This window comes from Castor canadensis, chromosome 5 (genome assembly GCF_047511655.1).
Source record: "Castor canadensis chromosome 5, mCasCan1.hap1v2, whole genome shotgun sequence".
NCBI classification, from domain to species: domain Eukaryota; kingdom Metazoa; phylum Chordata; class Mammalia; order Rodentia; family Castoridae; genus Castor; species Castor canadensis.
The window spans coordinates 27,994,968-28,001,386 of NC_133390.1; positions in this window are offsets into that span (position 1 = coordinate 27,994,968).

Genomic DNA, 6,419 nt, shown 5'->3' on the forward strand with positions numbered 1-6,419 from the left:
TGTCTTGTTTTTTACATTACTTGAATTTCTACACTGGGATTTACACATCTGAGGCCAAGTTTTTAGTTAGAGGTTTTAATCTCCTCTGTCCCTTCATTTGAAGTATTCACAGTGTTTAGGCAAGATTGGGTAGTGGCTAGATCATGGTGTATTTTTTCATCACTGGACTTGTGGTTTAGCTCAGTAGTCAAATACCTACTCAGACTGCTCAAGACACTGGGTCCAGTTCCCTAGTCCAATCAAGGAGAAGATTAGGTGCAGAAGCAATCACAGTTAGTAGATATGCTCCCTATGACAATACAGTGATTCCTAAGTAAGAACAATCAATGCCACTGCTCCAGAATCTTTAAAAGAATAAAGAATATAGTATTTCATGAAATAGGTGTATGTTAGTTAATAAGAGTAGTAATGGAAAGAAGATAAAAGGGATAATAGTAATAGAACAAGATATATGGTATAATAAAGATAGAATGGAGGCTGCTAAAGTTAGTAGAGGGGTGCATGAGAAAGAGAAAGGCAATAGAAAAGATCCATGTATAGTGAGAAGGAAAAGAGAAACAAGAAAGTAAAAGAATTTGAAAATCTAACTACCTGCTCAAAGTAAAGACAACAAAGAAGGATTGCAGGTAGGGGAGAAGCTATAAACAGAAAGAATGTAGAAAGGGGAAGGTGACAGGAGAGGGGGGAAGATGATATCGTTGAAAATTGAATGTCAAAAGGTGAATGTTACACATCATGATAAAAAAGGAAAGAAGAAAAAGAGTAACAGAAAAAGAAAGCAAGCAAGAAAGAACAAAAATATCCAAAAAGTGAAAAGTACAAAAGAAGAAAATAGTCAATGAGTTCTTGGTTGATCTTTTTTTTAAAAGTCTGAACCAGATAGGCTAATAGGGGCTATTTATGATTTGGAGAGTTAGCTTAGCAGGTAAGGGACCCCAGCACACAAAAGTAAAGGAAAGTTATAGTTGTAAGCTCCTGTCCTGCCTCCCCAGATGGTCTCCTTACTTCCCAGTTGCTAGACACCTCCCACTTAACCTGTATCATTGTTCCTGACTCCAGCCAATTAACAGGCTGTTCACTAGACTGGTACAGTTAGGTTCCCAAGTCAGAGATTACAGTGCTGTGTACTGGATTTGTTGGCTTTCTGTGGTCATATCAAGATGTCTAACATACAGCTATGTCTAGTGGCAGGGCTGTGCCAATCCTTAGGACTTTTGACTCATGGGGCTTTCTGAAGTGTGGTTGGTGGTCCCATTGGTTGGAATTTTCCTATACAGAGCTGGATATACTGCATTAGCCCTTCAGCCTCCTTAACTTCCCTTACCAAGCTTTCTCCCCATTGCCTTTGGACACCATGTCCCTGCCAGAGTGTCAGTTCTGTGCCTGCTGGTAACTTTGAGGGTGCTTGTGAGCTGTTGCTACAATAAAATCTACTGTGCAGCCCACTCTGATTTCTTATCCTTTCTAGAGGAAGTTTGGAAAATAGCTGTTCAATAAAGTCTATTGGTGACGAGAGATGCTGGGGAATATCACTGAGCCACCGTCTTTCTCAGGGATCCTTGATATTTCTTATAGAACACTGGATGACTTAGCTGATACATAGCCATCTTCTGCCAGCTCCTATTTAATCCTGCAATATCACTTCAATTTTTCTTTCACTGCTTTTTGAATTTTGCTTATATAAATAAAATTAGTGGAAACAACTGTGGAAGATATAAATATAGTTGCAGATAAGAGTGAGAAGAGAATCAAGTTGAAGTTTGGAACAAACAAAAGTACCATTGAAGTCTGCAAAATTCAAGAAAAATATGAACGAAGGGAATGAGTCAGAGTCTAAATCAGCAAGAAAAAAACATTCTGCTCTAGAGATACTTGGTGATCAATTTTTCCCCATCATTTTGTTCTTTATCAAGAACAAAATACAAGACTGAGTTTGTAACTGAAATAAACATGGTAGATAAGTGTCACCAATTTGCAAGCTATCTTTAGGTATAAATAGTGTTTATTGAACATTTTACTTTAAATACTATGAACTCAAAACAGAAGAGATTGGAAAATGAAAACAAGTAAAGTTTCAGGAGTCAAAACTACTCTCTGGACTGAAGATATACCACTGAGGTTAACCTTATGCCTAACATATGTAGATCCCGGGTTCAATTTCCATCAGCAAAGAAACAAACAACAAAACCAAACAAACAAAAAATCCCCACCTAAAGTTCTTTACAGTAATTAAGAATTATAGACTGGGGTGGGGAATGGGTTGGAGTATAGCTCAGTAGAAGAGCACTTGCCTAGCATGGGTGAAGAACAGATTGATCCCCAGCATGACAACAAAGGTTGTCAGCTGGCATAGTAAATAATACCACCTCAAATCACTTCATAGCTTAATGATAACTGAAAGTTTCAGGAGCTCTTAAATACATTTTATCTTCCTGTCAATTTCCCATTAATTTCATAACTAAAATTACTGAACAGTTTGAATTAAAGTGTTATATATTTTTTTTTATTAAATATATATAGTTTGCATGTTAACAAATGAATGCTGAGTGAAATTTTATTCCTCCTATTTTGAATTAAGTAGTGTCTTCTATAGGTTAATCATTTATATTATAAAATATGTAAATTAATAAGACTCTTGATTCTTGATCTAAAGGAATTTATAGTCTAATAGTGGAAATAAGCATTTTGCAAGCAGTGATTATTATTCAAGATGTTTTACTAGAAACATGAATAAAACACTGTAGGAACCTGAAGAGGGAAAAGGGGAATGTTTCATGGAGGAGTATCAAGTTAGGAAAATATCATTGAAAGTTTTGAAAAGGAGTAACATTTGAATTGAATTTGGAAATTATTTTTATCATAAGACTTTGTTAAAAACCATCACTTGAGGCCAGATGCCAGTGGCTCACGCCTGTAATCCTAGCTACTCAGAAGGCAGAGATCAGGAGGATCATGGTTTGAAGCCAGTCCAGGCAAAGTAGTTCATGAGAACTTATCTCAAAAATACTTATCACAAAAAGGGCTGGTGGAGTAGCTCAAGGTGGAGGCCTTGAGTTCAAGCCCCAATACCACAAAAAAAAAACATCATTTGAGTAAAGATAACATCAGAAGCAAAGACATGTTTTCAGGAAATAGGGAGGATTGACAAAAAAAGTGAACAGGCAGTGGAGTATTAGTGATATTGAGGCACATTAAAGCTAACTTGACTCATGAGAGACAATATGTGTTATGGTTTGGATATAAAATGGTTCCAAAACCTCATTTGTCAAATGATTGGTGGCTAGCATATAAGCTTCAGAAATGCAATTGGATTATGAGGCTTCTCAATGAGTTAATTCATCAATGAATTTGTAGCTAAATGGGTAATTAGGAGATGAGCCATTGCTGAAGAAAGTGTACCACTAGGGTCATAGCCTTGAAGGCTATATCTCGTCCCTGGACCCTTCTTTTCTCTCTCTCTTTCTTTTTATGCTCCCTGGTTGCCATGAGGTGAGCAGTTCTGCTTTATTTTGTCCTCTCTACTAAAGCAATAGAGGTCAGCTGACCATGGACAAAAACCTTTGAAACTGAGTCAGAATAGATCATTTCTACTTTAAATTGTTCTCTTTGATATTTTGCCATAGCAAAAAGAAGCTAATTAACATGATGTATGTACTATGTATAAAATTATGTAAGAATAGATAAAAGTTGACAAATTTGAAAGACATTGTAAAGTCAAAGTTGTGTCCTAAATTCTCAGCTTGTGGAATTGAATGTCTCATAGTACTTATAATTAAAATATTGAATAGAATATGTTTGATGGGTTGAATAATGGGTGCCTGGAATGGAATGTGGAGGTGAAGAGGCTCTACAATATCCAATTGGGAATGTTTAATAGAAAAATTAAAAATGTGAATAAGGCTTTGGAATATTCAGAACTGGAGATAGAGATTTGGGGATAATTGCATTACATATGTAAAATTATACATGAGACTAATTCATGCCTCATGAAGTAAACTAATGAAACAAACCAGGAGAAATCAAGAAAGCAAACTTGAGTTCCTAGACTAGAAACATTTGAGAGCAGTTATGCATGTTTGTGGCCATGCAGATTTTGCCCAGTACAGTTCTGAGGACACCATTCACTTAGACTATGAAATGATCATGCCTGCTAGAATTGCTCAGTGTAACTACCCTGAGACTACAGAAATAATCCACATAGAATGTGTCAAGAAAAGAGACTGGAGGATTGTGATGAATACCAAATATCAAGGGCAAAAGAATCAAGATATATGAGTAAAGTGTATTGGGGATGTAGTTCAAATGTAGAGTGTTTGCCTAGCATGCACAAGATCCCTAGCACCGGAACAAAACATATGAGTGGGAATTACCAGAAAGGTAACAGGAAAATCAGAACTATATTTGCAAACAGAAGCCATGATTATCAATGTTAAATTCTATGAAATGGTCAAGTAAAATGCAGAATTTAAAGTTTTATTTTTTGTAGAAAATAAACCTTGGAAATTGGGAAATGATTACTGCTGCCAGTAAGATCTCAGATTTGGACATAGATCAGAAGTTGGAGTGGAATATGTTGAAAATAGATTTTGCAAAGTTTAGAAAACAGATATTATAAGTAATTCATAGAGGGTGTATTTATAAGGACATTAGTTTTATATTCTTTTCATTTGGATTTACTTTTACCTCCTCTGCTAAATTCTTTATATCTTTAACTCACACAGAAGATCCAATGATGTTATAAAAAATCATATATTTTAAATTAATGATGAGACATTAACATTTTTCTCCTATAATATTTAGCTGACTCTACAAATTATAGAGATTGACTATTAATTTTCATGTCTATCTGTCTGGCTACAGTAGAGATACCTATCTCTAAGATGTTTGTAGTCATTGATATCAGCTCAATTCAAAAGTGCAGAAATACCTGTCACAAAAAACTAAGGAATGAAGCATACCCCCTTAGTGAATAGGGGCTTTACTTCATTTGTCTTTATAGTCTCAACAACTTCTGCAATGTCTGGTCTAGGCAATGAATAACTTGCATGAATGCATAAGAAAATTAATGAATATAGCCTAATATTATAGATTTTAGGTGAGCCTTAATAAATAAGCAGGATTCAGCTTGACTTTGTCAGTGCTGTTCCACCAATGTCATGACACAGTACTTGTGGCATGGGTTACAAGTAACTTACTATATAAAATAATTTACAAAAGCTTCCAACTGTTTCATTTAAAACAATAGATTGAGTCATGACATTCTCATTTATGTTCCAGCTTGATTTTCTCCATGAAAGATAAATAGAAGATAGAAAGTTGCATTTCTAAGAAATGTAAGGTATCCTGATTGCATGTAGTTGTGGTGGTGCCTCCAAGTGTGGACTTTGTCCATCATGATAATGAGGTATAAAGAAAATCATGAAAAATGTTGAGTAGGTAGAGATAGTACAGAGGACAATGTTAGGTGAAAGGAAGCTATTCCAAATCATGGGAACACAGAGGCTGGAATGAGCTTGACCTGAGTCCTTACATACATGAATCAGTTCAGCAAGATGCAATGTTCTGTGGAGATGCTGTAGAGATATGAAAAGATAAGGCCTCATTATTTTTAGTCATGAGGTGAGCATATTAGGAAATTTGTTTTTTCCTTCACCTGAAAAAAAGGCCATTGATTTATATTTCATGAAAGAGTCAGTGTGCCTAGCCAGGTGACAGTGGCTCATACCTGTAATCCTAACTACTTGGGAGGCTGAGATCAGGAAGATAAAGGTTGAAGGCCAGCCTAGACAAATAGTTCATGAGAACTCATCTCCAAAATCCAGAGCAAAATGGACTGGAGGCATGACTCAAGCAGTAGAGTGCTTGCTTTATAGGCATGAAGTCTTGAGTTCAAACCCCAGTCCCACTAAAAAAAAAATTAAAGAGAGAGAGACAGAGAAAAAGAAAGAGAGAGAGAGAGAGAGAGAGAGAGAGAGAGAGAGAGAGAGAGAAGAGAGAGAACAGGGAGAAAAAGACAGAGAGAGACCACACAGAGTGAGACAGAGAGACAGAGAGACAGAGATGAAAAGCTATTTAGTAAGGTTGGAGATTTGTTCAAAGAGGACAATGCCACAGAAACATTTACTAATCAAGGTTTTCAAACCCGCCTCCAAAAAAGTGAAATAACAGCTTACCCTAGTAGCACATGAAATGCATACAATATAAGTAAGGTATATCATTTTGTCATCCGAGGTCAAGTTAACCTTCATGATGATGAAACCAAGTACTCCCTAAGTTAATCATCACTTACTTTGGAGTTGGTGGCTATTTCAGCTTAAATCTTTGTTCAGAGCAGGCATGTGTAAGGCTGCTGAAATGCTATATTTGTTTATGTGAGGTCAGACTAACCCAGAGGTCTTTTAGCATTGCAAAGTGGAAAA